We start from the raw sequence: 24,672 nt of genomic DNA on the forward strand, positions 1-24,672 counted from the left end.
TCTTCCTGTCTCATCTGCTCGTAACCTTGGGGGTCATCTTTGACTCCTCCCTCTCCTTCTCTGCACATATTCAACAGATTGCTAAAACCTGTCGTTTCTTCCTTTATAATATCGCCAAAATTCGCCCTTTCCTTTCTGAACACGCTACCAGAACCCTCATCCACACTCTCATCACCTCTCACATAGATTACTGCAACTTGCTTCTCACAGGTCTTCCACTCAGCCACCTCTCTCTTCTTCAATCTGTTCAAAATTCTGCACGACTAATATTTTGCCAAAGTCGTTATGCCCATATCAGCCCTCTCCTGAAGTCACTTCACTGGCTCCCTATCCATTTCCGTATAAAATTCAAGCTCCTCTTATTGACTTATAAGTGCATTCACTCTGCAGCCCTTCACTACCTCTCCACCCTCATCTCTCCCTACACTCCTTCCCAAGAACTCCGTTCAATAGGGAAATCTCTCCTAATTGCACCCTTCTCCTCCATCGCTAACTCCAGACTCCGTTCCTTTTGTCTCGCCACACCTTATGCCTGGAATGGGCTTCCTGAGCCGTTACGTCTAGCTCCATCCCTGGCCGCCTTCAAATCCGGGCTAAAGGCCTACCTGTTTGATGCTGCTTTTGACTCCTAACTTGTCACTTGCTTGTAACCTTTATCTTGTCTTCCTCTCTTCAATAGTCCCCTTCCCTATCAAGCTTATTTTTGAAAGAGAAAGACGCCCATATTTCGACCCAAATCGGGAGATGGGCACCCAAATCGGTATAATCGAAAGCCGATTTTGGGCATCTTCAACTGCAATCTGTCACAGAAACGGCCAAAGTTGACAGGGGCGTGTCGGAGGCGTGGTGAAGGTGGGACTGGGGTGTGTTTATCGGCCAAGGAGAGATGGGCGTCCTCGGCCGAGATTCAAAAAAAGAAAGGGGTTTTTAGTGCGATGACCACCAGAGGGAATCGGGGATGACCTCCCCTGACTCCCCCAGTGGTCACTAACCCCCTCCCACCAAAAAAAAAGAACTTAAAAAACTTTTTTTGCCAGCCTCAAATATCATACCCAGCTCCATCACAGCAATATGCGGGTCCCTGGAGCAGTTGTTAGTTGGTGCAGTGGACTTCAGGAAGGTGGACCCAGGCCCATCCCCCACTACCTGTTACACTTGTGCTGGTAAATGGGAGCGCTCCAAACCGCCCCCAAAACCCACTGTACCTACATCTAAATGCCCCCCTTCAGCCATAAGTACTATGGTAATGGTGTAGAGTTGTGGGGAGTGGGTTTTGTTGGATTATTTGTAGTACCACCATTGTCGGTCTGAAGAACCTTTGGTTTTCTTTCAAATTTATTGCTCACCATGGCTACGTATTTCTTCAGCATGTCTGTGACTTGACTTTTCTCTTTCAGCAAATAGGCCACACAATATCTAGAGAAATCATCCAAGAATATTAGCACAAATCTGTTATTTCCCAATGATGGGATATTAAACGGTCCACATAAGTCACTGTGTATTAAGTCCAGTACTTTATTACTCCTATTTCCTGTGTATGCAGGAAATGAGGGTCTCACACCTTTTTGAGTAACACAGTCTATGCATTTCTCCATTTTACCAGCATCTGCACTTATCTGAATGCCAGTGGCCAGTTGCTTACTGTAAAGATCCTGGATCACCTTAGAATCACGATGTCCCAGGCGGCTGTGCCAGATTTCCAGACTACATTTACCATCATTCTTCCTTACTTGCGCCATATGTGAGGCTTCACCTGAAATGCTCAGTTTATAAACATCATTATGCATAAAAGCTTCAGCATACACTTCATCATTTTTAGAGATTGTGCACTTACTGTTTTCAAAATGAATCACAAATCCCTTCTTATCTAATGTAGATACACTAAGCATATTGCAAACTGCTTGGGGAATATACAAGACATCACTTACAGGAATTTCTTTAACTTCATTAGACACTTTGCATTTTAAGAATCCAATACCTTTTGCTTGGATCTTAGCAGTCCCTGCGTTTGCAGTTTTAAGAATACCTTCCTCTGGACACATTTCCTGAAAGAAATTCTTACAATTGGTTAAATGGCATGTGCTCCCCGAATCCAAAATCCAAGTACTTTCATTTGAATTATTATTTACCATAGTCAAAGATTTTTCTGCCATTAGAAAGCCCTTGTGTTTATCTTTGTCCTTCATACATTTCCTGGTTTGAAATTCTTTAGTTCCATTGGCTTAGGTGAGCTAGAGGGAGTGTTTTGTGTTTCCTTACACCATTTAGATACATGTCCCTCCTTTCCACATGAGTAGCAAATCAGCTTGCCCTTGGGTGGAGTTTTCCCATAGCTCCACCTTCCTCTGTTCTTTGCCAAGAAATTTGTTTCATTTCTCTCTGACTGACTTTGAGAACACATCTCCTCAGAATCATTTACTATGCATTCCTGCCTTAGTTTTGATGTTGTCTGTTCAAAAGATTGCCCTTCAATGGCCTCATTTACAGACCTAAAAACATCAAACTTCTTTGATAGTGAGGTAAAAAGAAATGCTCTTTTCAATGCATCACACATGGGAATTCCAGAAAGTTCTAGCTTTTGAAATGAAGACATAAGATGCATAATGTGATCATTACATTTACTTTTATCCCTTAATTTGGTCTCATTTATCTCTGCTAACCAAATTGGTTGCTGCTTTGCATATGTAGTTGCATACATAGTTCTCAGTTTATATAAAATGTCCTTTGGTGTATCTTTTCCCTCCACTAATATGGCTTGTTTCTCTGAGAGAGCTTCCAAAAGCATGCACTTCACATAATAGTTTGCATTGTCCCATTCAGCCATATTTTCAGCTGTTCTGTCTTGGTCTAAGCATATATTTAATCTTTTTGCTCGAAGGAGACATATGAATCTTAGTTCCCACTGCTGATAATTAAACTCAGTTAATCTAGGCACCTTGAGAGAATAGAAAAATGGTGAATTTCTTCCCTCAGCCATTTTCTTAGCCTTCTGTCTGCTGTGTGGGGGGAGAGAGAGACAGACTGAATCTTTCCTTTAAAACTTAAGAGAAAAAATGTGGCCTTTTTTTCTGCCTGGTAATATTTCTCTTCTTTTTCAATTCCTGGACCCTGGGCCCATAACCCTTTTGTTGGATTATTTGTAGTAAATAATTAGCAGATTTTAGTACACACAGCTTCAGCTTTAGAAATGTTAATTTCTTTCTTCATCTCTCTCTCATTTACCCCTGAATAATTCACTGCTGAGTCACTTTAAAGTTGAAGTAACAAAACATCTGTTTACTCACAGTTTGTAGTTAGATTATAATCAGACAGGCTTATATATACATATTACTATACATTTGTATTATCAGCTCCTTCCATGTGCTTAGATGGTAATGGATGCTCACACCACCATAGATCCTCTCAGGTTAGGAGAGATCATGAGCTCCATGTGCTCCATGTGCTGCATCTGCTGCATCTAACCCCCACAGGAAGTTGCATAGCTGTGTGACCTCTCTAAGTAATTCACATCAGAGGTCACAGAGTAATCACAGAGAAATAATAGGTGACAGGCAATGCATGTAAAATACAATTACATTCCAACAGGTTTTGGGGAGGATTTGGGGGGCTCAGCACCCAAGGTAAGGGAGCTATGGACCTGGGAGGTATTTTAATTTTTTTTTTAATTGTTATAAGTGCCCCCTAGGGTGCCTGGTTGGTGTCCTGGCATGTGAGGGGGACCAGTGCACTATGAATCCTGGCCCCTCCCATGACCAAATGCCTTGGATTTGTTCGTTTTTGAGCTGGGCGCCTTCAGTTTCCATTATCGCTGAAAACCGATACCGCCCAGCTCAAATCCGCCCAAATGCGATGCATTTGCCCGGCACAAACCGTATTATCGAAACAAAAGATGGACGCCCATCTTTTTCAAAAATACGGTCTGGCCCGCCCCTTTGCGGAACCGTCCACGGAGATAGACGCCCATGGAGATGGGCGTTCGCGTTTGATTATGCCCCTCCATGTGTCCTTCTGTCTGTCCTACCCTTATCCTTATTGTTCCTGTCCGTCTGTCCTGATTTAGATTGTAAGCTCTTTTGAGCAGGGACTGCCTTTTCTTCATGTTCAACTGTGAAGTGCTGCGTACGACTGGCAGCGCTATAGAAATGATTTATAGTAGTAGTAGTATTTGCTGCTGCATTGCCTGCCTTGCTTTCCACCTTCCCATGCGCATGTTCATTTTTAGTGTAGTTGAGCATACGCATGCTCAATTTTACTAAAAACAAGCATTTTTGCCAGGGCGGGAAAATAAGGCAGGCAGTGAATATCGCCGCAGGACCCCCGCGAGCCAAGGTATGTAGGGTTTTGGCGGGGGTCGTGAGTGGTGGAGCAAAATGTCCCCCCCCCCCCCCCCACACACACACACACTTTGGGCTCATGTCCCCTCCCAAATCAACATCTGGCTATGCCTCTGGGGGCAGATCTACTGATCATGTCACCCCACTTTTGATTAAATTGCACTGGCTGCTGGTTCAGGTGAGAATCCAATTTAAACTCTTGGTGTTTATTTTCAAAATTTTATATGATTTAGCTTCTGACTATCTCTAAAATATGGTCTCTCTTTACTAAGCAACTAGAACACTTCATTCCATTTAGGAAGTGAGGTTGAATATATCCTCAGTTTTGGTGTGTTGAAAGGCTGCTAGTAGGCATAGATCTTTAGTAGGAAGAGATTCGGAACTATGGAACAAATTACCAAAAGATATCCAACATATTACCTGTTACTCCATATTTAGGAAGGAGATTAAGGTTTATTTGCTTGCCCAATATTTGACGGGCCCTTGAGTATGGAGTGAGGATTATTTGTTTTATATATAAAAAATCATTGTAACTCAGTGGGATCTGTCTTATTTTTATTTATAAGTACATAAGTAATGCCACACTGGGAAAAGACCAAGGGTCCATCGAGCCCAGCATCCTGTCCACGACAGCAGCCAATCCAGGCCAAGGGCACCTGGCGAGCTTCCCAAATGTACAAACATTCTATACATGTTATTCCTGGAATTATGGATTTTTCCCAAGTCCATTTAGTAGTGGTTTATGGACTTGTCCTTTAGGAAACCATCTAACCACTTTTTAAACTCTGCTAAGCTAACCACTTTCACCACATTCTCCGGCAACGAATTCCAGAGTTTAATTATGTGTTGGGTGAAGAAACTTTTCTCCGATTTGTTTTAAATTTACTACACTGTAGTTTCGTCGCATGCCCCCTAGTCCTAGCATTTTTGGAAAGCGTGAACAGACGCTTCACATCCACCTGTTCCACTCCACTCATTATTTTATATACCTCTATCATGTCTTCCCTCAGCCGTCTCTTCTCCAAGCTGAAAAGCCCTAGCCTCCTTAGTCTTTCTTCATAGGGAAGTCGTCCCATCCTCATTTTAGTTGCTATCATTTTAGTTGCCCTTCGCTCAGTGCCGTAGCGAGGGCTAATGGCACCCGGGGCTGGTCGCCGCTGTGCACCCCCCCCCCCCGGGTGCAGCACGGCGCGACCCACCACCTCTGCGGCGCACCCCCCCCCCCCCGGAGCGCAACCCCCCCCCCCCCGGACCGCATTCTTACTTGTGGGAGGGCCGATCCGCCCCGAGTGCATGTCACTCGGAGCTGCGTCGGCCCCGCTGGTTTCCTGCTCTCTCTGCCCCGGAACAGGAAGTAACCTGTTCCGGGGCAGAGAGAGCAGGGAACCAGCGGGGCAGCACCCCCTGAGCGCGTGCACCCGGGGCAGACCGCCCCTCCTGCCCCCCCTTCCTACGCCACTGCCTTCGCTGCACCTTTTCCAATTCTACTATATTTTTCTTGAGATGCGGCGACCAGAATTGAACACAATACTCAAGGTGCGGTCGCACCATGGAGCGATACAACAGCATTATAACATCCTCACACATGTTTTCCATACCTTTCCTAATAATACCCAACATTCTATTCGCTTTCCTAGCCGCAGCAGCACACTGAGCAGAAGGTTTCAGTGTATTATCGACGACGACACCCAGATCCCTTTCTTGGTGCGTAACTCCTAACATGGAGCCTTGCATGACGTAGCTATAATTCGGGTTTTTTTTTTCCCACATGCATCACCTTGCACTTGCTCACATTAAACATCATCTGCCATTTAGCCGCCCAGTCTCCCAGTCTCGCAAGATCCTTCTGTAATTTTTCACAATCCTTTCGCGAGTTAACTTTGTGTCATCAGCAAATTTAATTACCTCACTAGTTACTCCCATCTCTAAATAATTTATAAATATATTAAAGGAGGTCACGTGACGCGATGAGCTGAGCAGCTGTGTCTAGCTGCAGCTCGAGAGCCCTCACCCCGTAATCGCGGAATTACTGCTCTAATAACGTTTAAAACCCAGCGATTGAACTCTATATTACTTATTGACAAATGCATTAGCAAATCTCCAGTCGCAATGGCGCTGCGGGCCAGGAAAAAGGAGAAAGAAAAGAGTAAAGTGCCCACCCCGGATTCCAAAATGGCAGACGCACTGCAACAGGCGGACCAGGTATTTTCACCTTCGCAGCTCGAACAATTAACAACCGCAGTAGCGAGAGCATGGCATCCTAAGTGGGACGCTCTGGACCAAAAACTGGATGCTTATCATACCAAGTAGGAGGGATTGGGGACCCGCATGGAGGATGTCGAAACCAGGGTTTCGGCCCTCGAAGATGACTCGCAGGGTTACAGTGCAGATCTGCACAAGGTAAAACAACAGCTACAGGAACAAATTGACAAGCTGGAAGGTCTTGAAAATCATTCCCGGAGGAACAATGTCAGGATCGTGGGCATCTCAGAGAATATTCCAGATAGGAATTTAACGGTGTGGCTCATGGACTGGTTAACTAAAGAGCTGGCGCTATCGGATTCCCTCAAGCCCCTGGTACTTGAACGTGCACATCGCATAGGACGGAAGAGAGAAACCCAGGACAGACCGCGTGTGATAATCACGCGGGTACTTAATTACCGGCACAAGCTGGAAATATTAAATGGGTTTAAAATCCACAGAGGAGAACTAAAACATGAAGACCGGCAGGTGTTGATGTTTCAAGACTATTCTGCAGGAGTTCAGGACCAGCGATGGAAGTTTTATCTTTTATGCTCAACGCTGGCTCAGAAACAAACTAGGTTTATCCTTCAATACCCTGCATTGCTGAAAGTCCACATTCAAGGTCAATGGAACACATTTAAATCCCCAGAGGAAGCAAAAATGGGGCTGCGCGAACAAGGTATCATTGAAGGGGACTGATAATGTAGAGACCACTTTCTGCAGACCAGCTATTAAAGTACATTAGTTGCAGTAAATAAGAAAGATGAATGTTTACACAAGGGAGAGGGCTCTTTGCTAATCAGGTGACCTCTTGCCATTACTGGTCCTCGGCCTAGGAGGATGGCAAAAGGGTGGATAGAGAGGGAGGGGGTCAGGGAGGGTTCGGGAATTGGGGATATACTTACCTTGGAACTTGAGGGGTACCGGAGATCTCGATATGTTTCTGGGACAGGTTGGTCGGGCTTATATTTGATTGTCTGGGGGACCAAAGGGGGGATTGATCTGTGGGAGAGATTTTGGAGCTGGGGGGTCACAGTGGTATTTCAGGGGATGGCTGGGACCATGAGGATGGGGGGTAGTCTCACTGAGCATAGTGGGGTTTGAAAAATGACCAGTAGAATAATATCCTGGAATGTAGGTGGTATTACCTCCCCGATTAAAAGGGCTAAGATACTTACGGCGCCGAAAAGACATAAAGTTGATACAGCGTGCTTACAGGAAACATGCTTAACAGACAAAGAGCATGCTAAATTTAAAAAACTGTGGGTTAGTGAGGTGTTTGCGGCCTCCCCCCAGGGTAGAAAAGGGGGAGTCGCAGTGTTATTCCGGAAAGGACTTCCATACAGAGCAACGGTACTGGATAAAGGGCTTAAAGGGGATTATATTTTATTAAAAGTGTGGTTATTGGGGAGGAACTTTATACTGCTAGTTCTATATGGGCCAAATAATTATGATGCAAACTTTTTCAACTCTGTAGCCGGGAAGTGTTTACAGACTGGTGGTGGAGAGTTGATAGTAGCGGGTGATTTTAACGCAGTAATTGACCCACGGCAGGACTGCTCTAACACAATAGCTTCACAATACCGGGGAACGAAAGCCAGAGAGTTTCAAGTGTTTAATCGGACCCTTGACTTAGTAGATCCGTGGAGGATACATCATCCTGGAGATACGGATTACACGCACCGCTCATGGGCTCACGGCACCTTTGCCCAGATTGATTATATTATGTTGGCCCGTTCTCTATTTTATCTTGTAGACGCAGCAGTCATTGGTCCGGAAGAGATTGCGGACCAAGCCCTGGTGTGGGTGGACCTTAAACTTAGGACGGATACTGAGGGGGGGAGAAGGTGGAGATACCTTGCCCATTTATATCTGGACCCACATTTAAGAACACATGTACAAAAAAGCTGGGCACAATATGTAGAACATAACAAGGTACATGCTAATCTCCAGCCCGAGCTCTTCTGGTCAGCTTCCAAGGCAGTATTGCGAGGTGCCATCATAGCATACTGTAGTGCTAAGAATAAAGAGAAAGCAGCAGGCATCCTGAGGCTAGAATGGCAATTGCAAAAGGCTAAAAGAGTGCATCTACACCATCCTACATTGGTTACTCTAGACAATTTAAAAGCCACTCAGGTGGCATTAAACAGTTTACTGCATGCAAACGAAGTTAAATCAGCCTTATATTACAAATATAAATTACAGAGGTTTGGAAACCGGGCAGGAAGAATGCTGAGTCGGCTAGTTAAAAATTCAGGACCCCCGAGGACGGTGACCTCCTTAATAGGCCCAGGGGAGAACGTTATTACCGATAATAAGAAGATAGGGCAGGCCTTTACAGAATATTTTACAACATTATACCAGGCAGGGTCGCCTCCTACTGAACAGGCAATGCGAGACTTCCTGCACCAGATAGGCCTTCCCAAGTTAACAGGGGAACAATTGGAGAATTTAAACAAAACTTTAACAATGTCTGAATTGCAGCAATCAAGGCACTAAAACTATGGTCAGCACCGGGCCCGGATGGACTGTCTGGGGAGTAATATAAAATTCTCCCGGGGGAGGCTTCGGCAGTGTTGTTGGAGTACCACCGGGAAGTGGTTGAACAACAGGGCTTCCCTTAATAACACTAATACCTAAACCAGGGAAGCTCCTTGATAAAGTAGAGTCTTATAGACCGATATCTTTGCTTAATGTTGACACAAAAATCTTGGCAAAGATGATGGCGGAGCGATTGGCGCAATGCCTGCCATCCCTGGTTGGCCCAGAGCAGGTGGGGTTTTTGCGGGGTCGACAGTCAGTTCACAATGTCAGAAAAACCCTGCTTGCCCTAGTGGCCAGCCAACAAGATGGGGCACCCACCTTAATCCTGAGTTTGGACGCCGAAAAGGCCTTTGACCAGGTAGGGTGGGACTTCATGTTTCAAACCTTAGCGATAATGGGCCTAGAGGGATGGTTTATGAGAGCAATTCGGACACTTTATTCTGAGCCCAGGGCAGGAGTGATAGTGAATGGCATTAGGGAACCTGAGTTTCAAATATGTCGTGGAAGAAGACAAGGCTGCCCCCTGTCCCCATTGTTGTTTCTGCTGTCCCTGGAACCACTGATACGAAAAGTCTCCTCAGCTCCAGATCTTCAGGGAGTTACACTAGTGGGGCATGATGTTAGAATTTTAGCTTATGCAGACGACTTACTAGTAATATTAAGAGAGCCCTCCAAAACCATGGGAAACCTGTTAGCGATAATTGAACAATATGGGAGATACTCCGGTTTCAGATTAAATCTGCACAAATCTATAGCCCTTCCGGTGTCCCCAGAAGTGCGTGCCAGATGGTCCGGGATGTTTCCTCTTCAATGGGCACGGACCTCCTTGAAATATTTGGGAGTGATTATCCCCATGGATTTGACCACACTTTATGAACAGAATGTACAGCAGTTGCTACACGACAAAACAGTTACAAGCCTGGGGACCTTTGCCACTTTCTCTGATGGGGCAGATCACTTTGTTCAACATGGTCATAGCTCCCAGGTGGTTATATGTATTTCAGACCCTTCCACTCTTCTTAAAGAAGACCGAAGAGAGGAAGCTGATAAAAATAGTGCAAACCTTTCTATGGAAGGGGAAAAGGCCGCGTCTTCCTCTTTCCACAGTGAGCGTCCCGACAGAATATGGAGGTTTGGGACTATTAAACATAAAGTATATGACTGTGGCTAGTGGTATGCATCATATAAATGACTGGTTTAGGGGAACTCATGATTACTCGAACACATTACTTGAGGAGCAATTGTGCCCTGGAATTCATTTTAGCTGCTACCTGCATACCAAGGGGCCTCCATTACCATACCTCTTGCAGAAAACAGGAATAATGGGATCAGCAAAGGCAGTGTGGAAATGGATTTGTAAGCTTCACGGCTTTTCGGCCAGAACCACCCCATACCTGCTGATATGTGTGAATCCTGCCTTTAAGCCGGGGCTCCTCTACCCAACATTTCAAAAGTGGAAGCAGAATGGGATGGTATATTTATTACAGGTAATCACCCTTGAGGGGCGGATTAAATCCTTTCAAGAGTTACAGTCTGAATTTGCACTGCTTCCCTCGGACAGGTTTCATTATCTCCAATTACAGCACTACGTGCAGTCTTTGCCGTGGGAGGAGCTGGCTGAGGACGTGCAGGAGGAATTGGCCGCGGCTTTTTCTCTGGCGGCGCAACAAAGAGTGCCACTCAAATTTCATCACAGACATATTAGAGACACTGCTGAGGAATTAGATTATGTAAGATTGTTGAGCATGTGGAAGCAGGATATATCAATGGACCTTACATTGTCTCAATTTAAAGCTCATGTTTTAACAATGCGCAAGCATACTATCATGGTCTCACACTGGGAGATACAATATAAAGTGGCACTACGTCTGTATATTTCTCCCAAAAGAGCTTTCCATATGGGGCTCTCTCCGTGGGGGGAGTGCCCTAAGTGTGGTGACACCGGGGCCACCCTTGGACATATGTTTTGGGTGTGTAGGGGCATAGTTCGATACTGGAAAGGTTTGACACAATATGTTTCTGGACTTTGGAAGACAAAGTGGAAATATGACTTGAAGCTACTGTTGGGGCACCCGGTGTTAACTCATCCCATACCATCGGGATTTACAGCTTTTGTGCACAAGTCTATAATAATTGCTAAACAAGTGATTTTGACTGAGTGGTTATCCCAGCACTACCCTACATATTCTCAGTGGCGGGCCCGCATGATAACACTTTTGTGGGTTGAAAGGATGGGAATTGTAGACTAAGTCCCGGTCTAGATTACAGTTTCAGAATACATGAAACCCACTTCTTAGCACATTGACGCCAACCGCTAGGAATAGACTGTTGAATTTCTAATGGTACCCATATAGTTGAACATTAAGAAGAGAGGGAGGTTTGGGGGGAGGGAGGGTAAGGAAAAGGGGGGGATAGGGGAGAGATGGAGAGAAGGAGTTGATTAAGGGGGGGGGGGTGTTAGCAAAGAAAAAGTTATGGATGTTGTATTTTGTATTGAAATTTATATTCATTTTAATAAAAAGATTGAGCATAAATATATTAAAAAGCAGCAGTCCTAGCACAGACCCCTGAGGAACCCCACTAACTACCCTTCTCCATTGTGAATACTGCCCATTTAACCCCACTCTCTGTTTCCTATCCTTCATCCAGTTTTTAATCCACAATAGGACATTTCCTCCTATCCCATGACCCTCCAATTTCCACTGTAGCCTTTCATGAGGTACTTTGTCAAATGCCTTTTGAAAATCCAGATACACAATATCAACCGGCTCTCCTTTGTCCACATGTTTGTTTACTCCTTCAAATAATTGAAGTAAATTGGTCAGGCACATTAAAGCCATGCTGACTTGGTCTCAGTAATTGTCAAGTCTCTCGAGACTTGTATAGCTGTTTCTTAAGAGTTATTTAGCTATAAGTCTCAATATCTTGAAGTATAAACCCCTAGCACATCAACACACCTAAATCTCTTGTTCTTTTCTGAAGTTCGTTTATTGAATAGCATAGATGATTACTCACAGTTAGATGTTCATAAGCACAAAGGAACCCTGTAGTTTCATGAGCTGTATCAGTGAAGAGAAGGTAGAAGTTTAAATGGGATCAGCTCATTGCAGAGATAAGAAAAGTAGTTCCACAGATAGAGGCAGCTCGGAGTTAGGTGTTTGGGAGTGCAGTACCCTCTTCTAGGAGGGTATTTTCAGGGTGAAAAGACTAGTGCTTTTCCAGAGCTACAACAGGATCATTGCTTTGTCCCGGAGCAAAATGGATACTGTCCTCCTCATGGAAAGGGGGGGCGGAGCCAGAAGCTCTTACAGACTCAGAGAAGAAGGAGTAGAAAGGCCAATAGGGACAAAGCCTGCCCTCGAGTGGCAAGGGTGGCTCTAGGGGGCAGCCCCTGATTGGAGGAAAAGGTCATACCTGGCTGACCTCTCAGGACAGAGATAGTAAGAATGGCCAGGAAATGCTGGCACGTAAACAAAGAAGCCAAGCTTGGCTGAGACAGAGGAGTGATCTAAGTAGCATCACAACCAGTAGTAACAGATCTTATACAGACAGGCAAGTGGGGTTGCGTTGTCTGTGAACTACATTACACACAATGCATTGGTCACACACATATCTTAGCAGTGAAGACTGCAGTAGTCAAGATCTTTAGGAGTAAGAATAGCAGTGAAGGCATTAACACATTTTAGGGTCACACTATAACTAGTGCCAGGCTGTCAGGGGACAGAACAGTAATCCATTTCCTCGGATGTGTTCTGTAATTTTGTTTTTGATAATAGCCTCTACCATTTTGCCCAGCACTGACGTCAGACTCACCGGTCTATAATTTCCCAGATCTCCCCTGGAACCTTTTTAAAAATCGGCGTTACATTGGCCACCCTCCAATCTTCCGGTACCACGCCCGATTTTAAGGATAAATTGCATATCACTAACAGTAGCTCCGCAAGCTCATATTTCAGTTCTATCAGTACTCTAAGATGAATACCATCAGGTCCAGGAGATTTGCTACTCTTCAGTTTGCTGAACTGCCCCATTACGTCCTCCAGGTTTACCGTGAAGTCAGTAAGTTTCTCTGACTCTTCCGCTCGAAATACCATTTCCGACACCGGTATCCCACCCAAATCTTCCTCGGTGAAGATCGAAGCAAAGAATTCATTCAATCTTTCCGCTACGTCTTTATCTTCCTTGATCGCCCCTTTTACCCCTCGGTCATCCAGCGGCCCAACTGATTCTTTTGCCGGCTTCCTGCTTTTAATATACCCAAAAAAGATTTTGCTATGCTTTTTTGCCTCTAATGCTATCTTTTTTTCGTAATCCCTCTTGGCCTTCTTTATGTGCGCCTTGCATTTGCTTTGACACTCCTTATGCTGCTTCTTGTTATTTTCAGATGGTTCCTTCTTCCATTTTCTGAAGGCGTTTCTTTTAGCCCTAATAGCTTCCTTCACCTCACTTTTCAACAATGCCGGCTGTCTTTTGGACTTCCGTCTTTCTTTTCTAATTTGCGGAATATGTTTGGCCTGGACCTCCAGGATGGTATTTTTGAACAGCGTCCATGCCTGTTGTAAAGTTTGTGATCAACCTAAAGCCTATTTAGGTAAAGTGCAATATTAATGCCAATGTGAGATTAGATTAGAGTTGAGCAGTTGATGTGGATGTTCAAAAATAAATAGGCTCTCTGTCATGCTTTCTGTTTCCATGTTTCAAAATCTTAAAACACAACACCACTGAGCTGTAAGAAATCATATTAACAGCTAAGGATGGACAGCCAGAAAATGTTCTTTTTGTATCATTTCTTATGTCATTTCTGGAAATGTTAGTTTTATTTGTTTTTGTATAGCCATTTTTCATTATAGGAACAAAGTTGTTGAGAGTGCACTCTTTTGAGAGAGGGTGGATTATGTAAAAAGAGGGTGCACTCTTTCTTAAAGAGAGTGCTCAAGGGAGGGAATTCTATATATAGTGCCCAAAGTTAGATGCCAAAATGATGTGTGCTGAGCCCCATTCTATAAAGAGTGCTTGACCTTTAGAGAATAGGGGCTCAATATGCAAGCTGTGCCTAACTGTGGGTGCAGGACTTACACCTCATAGAAGCTGGTGTAATTCCTGTTCCCAAAGTTAGGCACTGATGGCCATTATTTTTTAACACCACATGTAACTTCTTGGACTGCTCCTGACCCACCCATGCCCCTCTCATTAGCACATCCCCTTTTTAGATGCACGTGAAAACAGTTTGCTGCGGTTGTTAGAGGAGTGTATGGTTTGAAGGTCTGCACGTAACCTTTAGTGTCAATTAAGTGTCTGTTAATGGCACTAATTGATCGATAGTGCCAAGTAAAGTGCTTAATTTGCATGCAGATCTAAGATCTGTGCATAAATTCTGGCATCCAACTTTGGGCGACCTATCCATGGGTATGTGTACACGTGCAGTTGTTTATGCATGCACAATAGTTTGTGCATGCGCAATGGGTGCCTTTTTTGCACACAGTACACACACACACGCTCTCTTGAAAGAGTGCATACTATTATTGGCAAATGATAAAGCCTTAAGTTTGTGCCCCTACCCTTGATCCCAATCCATCCACTCCAATGTCTAGTCCTTTTTACCCTCTTTCCCTTCGTTTCCTCCAAGTCCAATGGTAGATAAGATGTACTCTTCCTGACTTTTTATCTGTTGCTGAAGCATACTTATAATTCTGTCATTGCTCTGCCCCTAAGGGGTTTGCATCTTGGCAGCCACCCGTTCTGCGGGACCATCTGAGCACTTCAGCATGGGAGTGTTTGGTCACACAGGGATTCTTTTTAAACAGTTTATTAGAATGTTAAGACATTTTGAACTTCATAGCACAAACTTCTTTTGAATTATATTTTCTAAAGGATAATGAATTGTTATTAATCAAGGACATTTTCATTCTTGCATACAGTTAAAAATATTTCACTTTACTGACCTTCCCTCTTTTTGTGCAATAATCTTGTGTGTGTGTGTGTGTATCTGTTCTGTTTCTTATGGATCCACATTGCCACCTAGTGGACAATTACAGTTAATAGCCATGGTCACCAATGAGTTGGAGGAGGAGAATCATAAGAAAAGCGAATTCCAGACTCTTGCTTTCTCTTGCAGGGAAGAGAAGAGAAGTCATTTACAGCTCTCTGCCACTCCCAGGAAACTTCTGCTTCTTCAAAAAGTATCCATCTTTTTCTGAAGTGAAACACATATTCTTTAATTTTGAAGATGAAATTGCATTAACATCTTTAAGAAAGCAAGAAGTGTCTTGGGAGCAGACAACAAATGCCTCTTGGTGTTTTCAGGTAAGTGAATCTTTCACTTCAAATTTTACTACTAAGAAAAATATGACATTAGAATCTTAACAAAAATGCCTACTTGGCAGAGAAGAGAGAGAATAAGCAGAAAGCAGAAAGATAATATCTACTGGATCGCTTTTCTTTATAGTTTAGTCACTGTAACATGGTACTTGTGGCTACATGATGCACAGTGCCTCCAGCTGCTCATTTATCACAGGAGAATTCTTGAACTTGCACAGCTTTAGGGAATAGAACCACTGAAAATTCTGCTTTGAATTTTGAAAGATTATATCTTTTTTGAACAGACAAAGCATTGTCCTAGTGACCCGTGATCCCCATCTCTCCTCAGTATAATGACATTCGTTACAAATGAGGAGAGAGAGACTCACAGCTATGATTAAGCTGTCCATTACTCTAAAAATGAAAGATCAGGTCTTGGCTTCTTTTTCTCTTGTTTTGTTTTTGACATTGATATGTGACAAAAGTCTCATACACTGAGGATATAAAGGAGTTCCAGTCTCCAGGTAACATAGAGGGCCTGGAAGAGTCCACAGATCTCTGTGTTAGGGTAACACTGAGGGCCATGACAAGCCTTACTGTATATGATACCCAAACCTCAGAATGCTAGTGTTACTTCACTGTATGCTGTAAATCAGCAGAATTTAGGTGCCTTTTAATCAATTTTACTCTACAGTCACCTAACTATATTACAGGAATTCAAGAAACCTGGGCAGTTATCCTAATAATAATAATAATAATCTCTCTCTCTCCCCCTCCCCGTATTTATTTAAATTACTGACTGGTCAAAATTTAGTTGCCATCAAAGAGGTGGCATGGCTTGAGCTTAACTAGTTGGCACTGAAAATCAGTGCTGCCCTGCTAAACTTATCTGGACAATATGATCATGCCAGAGGTTGCCCTAAAGGTAACCAGTAAAGTGCTGCCGAATATCTGGAGAAAGTTAACTAGAAAGTCATGTACTTTTTTTTTTTTGCTACCCATTGAGTATCAGCTTTGCTGGAACTGAAAATATGGAGGCTATAATTAAGTTTAAGCCCCCCTACATGTCAAATTATCACTTTGAGCTGTAATACTTTTCTCTGTAACCTGTCAAAGAGCAGCACAGATTGCTGGAGTCATAGATCTCAGCTCAGTACAAGTTATGTCATTTCCTATGAATACCTATAGACTGCTGTGGATACTAGCTTCTTAATGGCCTGAAGTTAATCACCTCAAATTTTCAACGGCTGATGTAGACCTATAAGAAAAATTGGACTTACCAATATCTAAAAATAATGACTGAGCAATTTAAGTGTCTCTCTGTATGCCTGACCTTACTTTAAAGTGCATTAAAAATCTGTTTGACCATTCATGTAGTTGTCCAGAGGCATAATTTTCCTTTAGATATTCTGAGGTAATTTTCAAAATAATGGATTATAAGAGGTATATTTTCAACAGCTGAACTGCATTTCAGATGTGTAAAATTAGAAATTATATGCCCCAAATTAAACAGTTAGCCAATTTCAAAAACCTGTCCTTTTGTATCTGAATCAGAAAGAGGCATGGTTACTAATAAGATCATATTCTATTTTCAAAATGTTAGTTATTTAAATTATCTAAATGTAAGCCCACTTGTGCAGGTAAAAGTGTGCCAAATATAGAGCAGATAATTTTCAAAGGCATTTCTGCAGGTAATAATTTTATAAGAAACTTGAGTATTCTGCCCCCCCCCCCCAAATTACAATTCTGTGCAAAACTGTGGAAAATTATTTGTATGGGGTCAATATTCAAAACTACTTAAGTGGGTAGGAGGGGCTCCTGCCCTCTTAAATGGCACCCTGCAAGCTGGCCACTGATATTCAGTGGCATTTTTCAGCAACAGTGGCCAATTTATTGGGGCTAACCGGCTATTTTGATATTGGACCGCAGAGGGGTATTACAGGGATGGAGTCAGGGAGGAGCCGGAAGTTATGAAGGTGCAGGTAATAATCAGTGCTGGTGCCCACATAACATCCTGGTAGCGGCCTGAAGTGCTCCGATCACCCTCCCTCCCTTCCACCTCCTTGGAACATGAACAGTTCCCTTCCCAGGATTTCCTCTCCCTCCCACAGAATATCAGCAGACCCTTCTCCCTGGCCTACCTGTTCAATCATTCTAGCGAGGAATGGGCAGAAGCAATATCTACTCACTGCAGCCCGATTCAGCTGCCCCTTCAAAATGGCAGCAATGGCCTGTAGTGGCAGTCTCGCAGGTAGTTCAATGAGGCTGCCACTAGAGATCACGGCAGCCATTTTGAGAGGGCAGCCGCAATGGGCAGGAGCAAGTGGGCATTGCTTCTGCCTATTTTACCTAGATTGTAAGCTCTTTGAGCAGGGACTGTCTCTCTATGTCTAATGTTCAGCGCTGCGTGCGTCTGGTAGCGCTATATAAATGCTATTAGTAGTAGTAGTAGTAGACCACCAGGAATTGGGCAGATAGTCTGGGGGGAGGGGTCTTCTGGGGGGGGATCTGCTGATATTTAGTTGGGGGGTCAGCTAGGGGGGTCTGTTGATATTCTGGGGGTAGAAGAGAGGGATAAGGGATCCTGGGGGCAGTGGCATTCCTAGGGGGGCTGACACCCGGGCCGGATCGCCGATGCATCCCGCCCCCCCGGGTGCAGCGCGACCACCCCCCCCCCCGGTGAAAAAACACCCCCATGAAAGAACCCCCCCCCCCCCAGGTGCATGCCGCTGTTCTGGGGCAGAGAAGAAGCATGGAACGAACGGAGGACAGGCGCGCACGGCACCCCCCCCCCAGCGGTGTGCACCCGGGGTGGACCGCACCCACCGCCCCCCCTAGGAACGCCACTTCCTGGGGGACTGCTCATGCTCTGAAGGGAGGGGTGCATGCTCTGGAGGGAAGGGTGGGAAGGAGGGTGATCAGAAGAGTGGAGAGGAGGTGGGAGGAGCTGGGGAGGGTTGAGCTTGAGGAGAAAGAAAGTTGGGGGGTGTTAGGCCTTGGGCAGGGAGGATCCACACCATCTGATGGGGGGATTCAGTGCAAAAACAAATCACCCACCTTGAGTAATTCCCTTATTTGTCCTGTTTGTATATCTTGATTAGATTGTAAGCTCTGTCAAGCAGGGACTGTCTCTTACATGTTTAGTGTGCAGTGCTGCGTATGTCTAGTAGTGCTATAGAAATGATAAGTAGTAGTAGTAGTATTTAACCAGCAGCAGTCATCTGTGGTATCTGGTGCTTTGATATGTAGATTAAAGTCTCCCATGATCACCAACTTAGAGAAACTGATAGCCATCTCTGTAATCAGACCAAGGAGTTCTTCCACAAATAATGTGCTATTATGAACTGCTGTTTCTTTTCTCCTATCTGGATTAGAAAAGATTCTGGTTCAGTTAGGTGGCGAATGATAACTCTGCAGAGTTTGACTGTGTCCCAGATCAGGACTGCTACCCTACTATCCTGTGTCCCTCATCTTGGCTGATACTAAATGTGTAATTTATTTATTTACGGTATTTGTGTCTGACCTCTACCTGAATCCTATTGAACAGAGTTCAGACAGTGGTAATTCCATGATCTTATTTAGCCCTCATTTTGCAAGCCTTATTGGCATTTTATGCATGCATTAACTGGCACTTAAATGCTTATCTTGCATAAATATCTGGAGCTCCATTTTACAACGCCGGGATATGTACCAGTGGCATAGAGGGACCTGCTGTTTTCAAGACTGCAACCGGTGGTAAACCCAGAAATTAAATGCCGGACCATGTCCTGGCTTTAGCATTGAATTTCTGGTTTATGGAGCCAGCTAACACATAGCGGGTTAAATGCGATGTTCAACACTTAACTAGCTATGGGTTACCACATAAAGATAGGACTGACTTTTATGCAGTATGCGGTAAACCTGGCCAGTTAAGTTCTGAATATTCTCACTTAACTGGCCGAGTGCTGACTCTGCCCTTGGAACACCCCCAAAATAGTCAGTTTTGTGATAGGTGCTAACTGGCTATTTTCAGTGGTGCTAAGCGGTTGTGCCGCTGAAAATGACCAATTAGCCACAAACAGGTTATTTAACTAGGCAGGAGCCATTTCTGGTCAGTTAAAGCACATCGCATATCAACCCCATAAAGTTTAGGCTTTTTTATTTAACCTTCCCCTTTGCACCGGCATCCAACTTCGCTCCCTCTTTCTTCCCTCCCACCCTTTCTGCCCCGGTCCCAACATGTCTGCAGCTTCCCCTCTCCTACCTGTGGCCTGGCCATAGGCATAGTTTGACTGTTTCATTTGGGGGGGCAAAGAATGGACGGATCATATTAGCATATCATTTGCATAAATACATATGCAAATGAATATGCTAATATGGAGGAAGGAATTGAAATTTACAGGCAAAATATCACAGATGCACATTTCAAAAAGCTGACACATTTCAATTAATAAATTATGAATAAAATACTTTTATCTACCTTTGTTGTTTGATCATTTAGTTTTTCTATTCGCTTTGGTCCCAGTGTCTTCTGTTTTATGCAGTGTCTTCTTTCCAGTAAGCTTCCCTCTGCTCCCCACCCTCCCAGTCCTATCCATCTCTTGCTCCTTCCCTCTGCTCCCCACCCCTCCCAGTCCCATCCATCTTCTGTTCCTTCCCTCTGCTCACCATCCCTCCGTCCCATCCATCTTCTGCTCCTTCCCTCTGCTGTGCCTGACCTCTCCCAATCCCATCCATCTCCTGGTCCATCCCTCTGCTCCCCACCCCTCCCAGTTCCATCCATCTTCCTTCTACTGCCCCCCCCCCCGCGAGGTCCAAGATCGTGACTCCGTTTACCCCCTCTCTTCCTCCCTCCCTCTGGTGCAGGCAACAGTCTTCAGCTTTTTCAGCGTTCCTGCCTTCGATCTGCCCAGGAAGCCTTCTCTTCAAGTTCCTGTTCCCCCCCCCCCAGTCTATGCCTATGGGCCTGGCCACTTCCCCTTGTCTCTGAACCCCCCCCCCCCCCCATCCCTCCCTGGTGTATTTATTGCATGCACTGGCCATGCAGGCTTTCCTCTGCCAAGTCCCACCAGTGAGGAAACAGGAAGCGATGTCAGCGAACGTGGTGGAGAGAAGCCTGTGGAGCCGGTGAAGGCAGCAAATATAAGAACATAAAAACATAAGAATAATCTTATTGTCTCAGACCAATGGTCCATCTTCTTCCATAAAAATTAAAGCAAAGAATTCATTCGGGGGGGGGGGGGGGGGGGGGGTCTTTTACAAAGCGTCGGTATGCCCGAACGCTAAATCAGGACTACCGCTGGCAGTAGTTCCACCCTGAGTGCACGGGGAAAAAGAAAACCCCTGAAAATGGCTTGCTCAACTGTAACCCGGTGGTAATCGCACATCACTGCACACTGCCCAGTTACCACTGGGTTCCCATTGGAGCCCTTATTGCCACCTCAATGGGTGACTATAAGAGCTTCCACCACATGACCATGCTCTACAAGTTCTCTTACCACATGGCCATGTTTGTCTGGGGGCTTTTTACTTGCTGCGGTAAAAAGAGCCCTGGCATGCGGGAAAAACGACCCCTGGCACTAGTGCAGGGCCCTTTTCCTGCATCTTGGTAAAAGGACCCCTTAGTCTTGTCCTCCCAGAGTGCCTCTTTTGCTCCTTCATGATGTAACGGTCTCACAGATTCTCTCACAGGCTTTCTGATGCATCTGAAAAAGGTATTACTATGAGTTTTTGTCTCCGCGGCAAGTTTTATTTCATATTCACTTTTAGCCTTCATGATCAATGCTTTCAATCTAGCTTGACAGTGCTTATGTTACTTCTTATTTTATTCATTTTGATTCTTTTCCCATTCTTTGAAAGATGTTCTTTTGGCTCACTTCACCTTTTAAGCACACTGGTTGTCATTTGCCCTTCTTTCCACCTTTGTTAATACATGGTATACATCTGATCTGTCTAGTCTGGGCTTCCATGATGGTACTTTTAAGAACATATGAACATAAGTATTGCCATACTGGGACAGACCGAAGGTCCATCAAGCCCAGCATCCAGTTTCCAACAGTGGCCAATCCAGGTTACAAGTACCTGGCAAGATCCCCAAACAGTACAATACATTTTATGGTGCTTATCCTAGAAACAAGCAGTGGATTTTCCCCAAGTCCATTTTAATAATGGCTTATGGACTGTTCTTTTAGGAAGCTATCCAAACCTTTTAAAACCCCGCTACGTTAACTGCTTTTACTACATTCTCTGGCAACGAATTCCAGAGTTTAATTACACATTGAATGAAGAAATATTTTCTCCGATTCGTTTTAAATTTACTACTTTGTAGTTTCATTGCATGCCCCCAGTCGTATTTTTGGAAAGAGTAAACAAGCGATTCACGTCTACCTGTTCCACTTCACTCATTATTTTATAGACCTCTATCATATCTCCCCTCAGCCATCTTTTCTCCAAGCTGAAGAGCCATAGCCACTTTAGCCTTTCCTCATAGGGAAGTCCCATCCCCTTTATCATTTTTGTCACCCTTCTCTGTACCTTTTCTAATTCCACTATATCTTTTTTGAGATGCGGTGTCCAGAATTGCAAATATTCAAGGTGCAGTCGCAGTTATGTGTGTGGTGGCAATATTCAGTGCCAGTGCCTGCATAGCTAAGCAGGCACAAAGGACTGCACAAAAAGCAGTTCTATCTCTGTCCACTTAGCTATGTGGGTGCTGGCACTGCATATGGGCCGACATCAGCATAACTTCGGGGTATCGGCCTGTATAAGTACAGATTCTCCACCCTCTTTCCTGGACCCCTGTCCCCAAAACTATACAAGCCTCTCCCTCCCACTGTGTGGGGAAAGGGATGTGTGTCCAGGAAATTGGGGAAAACTTGCAGTGCTTCAGGCCAGTACCCGGAAATTATGTAAGTGCCAACCAATTCAGCTTGGACCCACATAAGTGTCTTTTGTGGGTCCTGACTGAATATTGGCCAAGATTTGCATGAATTCTGGTGGCAAATTTCTGGCTGGTCAAACCCATATATTCAATGCTGGTGCCTGGACATAGTCTAACATTGAAAATTGAGGCATAATTCTGACCGCTGCTGGCTGAGTATTGACTGGATAAATTTGTTGGATTATTTGTAGTAAATAATTAGCAGATTTTAGTACACACAGCTTCAGCTTTAGAAATGTTAATTTCTTTCTTCATCTCTCTCTCATTCACCCCTGAATAATTCACTGCTGAGTCACTTTAAAGTTGAAGTAACAAAACATCTGTTTACTCACAGTTTGTAGTTAGATTATAATCAGACAGGCTTATATATACATATTACTATACATTTGTATTATCAGCTCCTTCCATGTGCTTAGATGGTAATGGATGCTCACACCACCATAGATCCTCTCAGGTTAGGAGAGATCATGAGCTCCATGTGCTCCATGTGCTGTGTCTGCTGCATCTGCTGTGTCTAACCCCCACAGGAAGTTGCATAGCAGTGTGACCTCTCTAAGTAATTCACATCAGAGGTCACAGAGTAATCACAGAGAAATAATAGGTGACAGGCAATGCATGTAAAATACAATTACATTCCAACAAACCCCTTCTCATGCATAACTGTCATGCAATTATTTATTCATACAAAGTCCAAGCTTTATACGCAGATTCACAAAATGTTCTCTGGGTAACGGTTTGGTCATGATGTCAGCTGTCATCTCACTGGTGTGACAATAGTGTAGACTGATGACCCCTTCTTTCGCCAACTCTCGCACGTTGTGGTATTTCGTTGCGATGTGCTTGGTGCGTGACTGAACCTTGTCATTCTGTGACAGTCGGATGCAGCTCTGATTATCTTCCATTATCTGGATTGGTCTCTGTTCAGCTATTCCAAAATCCAGCATAAGTTTTTCAATCCACATCAGTTCTCTGCACGCTTCCGATACGGCCACGTATTCAGCTTCTGTAGAAGACAAACTCACAATACTTTGTTTATGACTGGCCCATGAAATTTGTACATTTCCATACATAAACACATATCCACTTGTGGATTTATAATCAGAATGATCCCCTGCCCAATCTGAATCACAGTAACATATTAGTTTTGGATTACTATTGGCTGAAATCTTTAATTTACAATCAATGGTACCCTTTAAATACCTTACCATCCTTTTAACTGCAGTCCAATCTGATTTGGTAGGTGAGCTGACCCTTCTGCTCAAAATTCCTACTGCATTTGCTATATCAGCCCTGTATGTGGTAGCTAGATATAAAAGCTTACCTATGGCTGATCTATATTGGATGTTATCTGGTAAAGGTTCTCTTACTGTTTCATCCTTCAGAAAATCAGTGATCATGGGAGTGCTTACAACTTGGGCATCTTGCATACCTAAACTTTCAATAAGCTCATTTATTTTCTGCTTCTGGCTTAGAAGATAAGAACCATCATTTTGTTTCTCAATTTCTATACCAAGATAGTATGACACATTACCAAGTTCTTTTATCTCAACATTGAGGTTTAAACACTTTACAATGTCCTTGTACTCTTGCTCACTTTTGCTTGCAATGAGCAGATCATCAACAAAAGCCAAAATGTATGCATATTGTCCATTTGTGCACCTAGTGTACAAGCATTTATCTGCTTCACCTTGCTTAAATCCTAAATTTGTCAATATTTCATGCAATTTTTCATTCCAACATTCTGCACTTTGCTTTAATCCACAAAGACCTTTGTTTAATTTACACACTAGCTGTCTTTGTTTTGTATTTATGAAACCTGTTGGCTGTTCCATGTACAAGTCTTCAGTTATATCTCCGTGAAGAAATGCTGTTTTCACATCAATGTGTTTGACTTGCATGCCTTTTGAGACTGCAATGCTCAGAAGTGTTCTTATTGTCGTGTGTTTCACTACAGGTGCAAACACTTCATCAAAATCTTCTCCATATTTTTGAAGATATCCCTTTGCGACTAATCTGGCTTTATACCTTTCCACTTTTCCTTGTGCATTCCTTTTTAACTTGGGCCGCTGGACGAAAATGGTGTTAAAGGGGCGATCAAGGAGGACAAAGCCGTAGCGGAGAAATTAAATGAATTCTTTGCTTCGGTCTTCACCGAGGAGGATTTGGGGGGGACACCGGTGCCGGAAAGAATATTTGAAGCGGGGGAGTCGGAGAAACTAAACAAATTCTCTGTAACCTTGGAGGATGTAATGGGTCAGTTCAGCAAGCTGAAGAGTAGTAAATCACCGGGACCTGATGGTATTCATCCCAGAGTATTAATAGAACTAAAAAATG

At 44.0% G+C, this 24,672-nt stretch overlaps 1 protein-coding gene across 2 annotated transcripts in view; it reads left to right on the plus strand.

Annotated features, from left to right (window-relative positions):
- The first annotated feature begins 15,217 nt into the window (after positions 1 to 15,217).
- Positions 15,218 to 24,672, plus strand: part of COL6A2 (collagen type VI alpha 2 chain) — a 479,211-nt gene continuing 469,756 nt past the window's right edge. For both annotated transcript variants that reach the window (XM_030210351.1, XM_030210352.1), the window contains exon 1: positions 15,218 to 15,425. The gene's annotated coding sequence lies outside the window, so the exon portion shown is untranslated. The remainder of the gene's footprint in view (positions 15,426 to 24,672) is intronic.

The sequence above is a fragment of the Microcaecilia unicolor genome, chromosome 7, assembly GCF_901765095.1.
Source record: "Microcaecilia unicolor chromosome 7, aMicUni1.1, whole genome shotgun sequence".
Lineage (NCBI taxonomy): Eukaryota > Metazoa > Chordata > Amphibia > Gymnophiona > Siphonopidae > Microcaecilia > Microcaecilia unicolor.